The sequence below is a fragment of the Phoca vitulina genome, unplaced genomic scaffold (genome assembly GCF_004348235.1).
Source record: "Phoca vitulina isolate PV1807 unplaced genomic scaffold, GSC_HSeal_1.0 scaffold15, whole genome shotgun sequence".
Lineage (NCBI taxonomy): Eukaryota > Metazoa > Chordata > Mammalia > Carnivora > Phocidae > Phoca > Phoca vitulina.
Genome location: NW_022589718.1, coordinates 18,077,588 through 18,077,914, shown reverse-complemented (window position 1 = coordinate 18,077,914; position 327 = coordinate 18,077,588).

The window sequence follows — 327 nt, the reverse complement described above, 5'->3', positions numbered from 1 at the left end:
CTTCTTCTTCTTCTTCTTCTTCTTCTTCTTCTTCTTCTTCTTCTTCTTCTTCTTCTTCTTCTTCTTCTTTCTTTCTTCTTCTTCTTCCTCTTCCTCTTCTTCTTCCTCTTCTTCTTCTTCCCTTTCCTCTTCTTATTCCTCTTCCTCTTCTTCCTCTTCCTCTTCTTCTTCCTCTTCTTCTTCCTCTTCTTCTTCTTTTTAAAGATTTTATTTATTTGAGGAGGGGAGGGGCAAAGGGGGAGGGAAAAAGAATCTGATGCAGACTCCATGTGGAGTGCAGAGCCTGACTGAGGGCTCGATCACATAACCTCGAAATCACCACCCCAG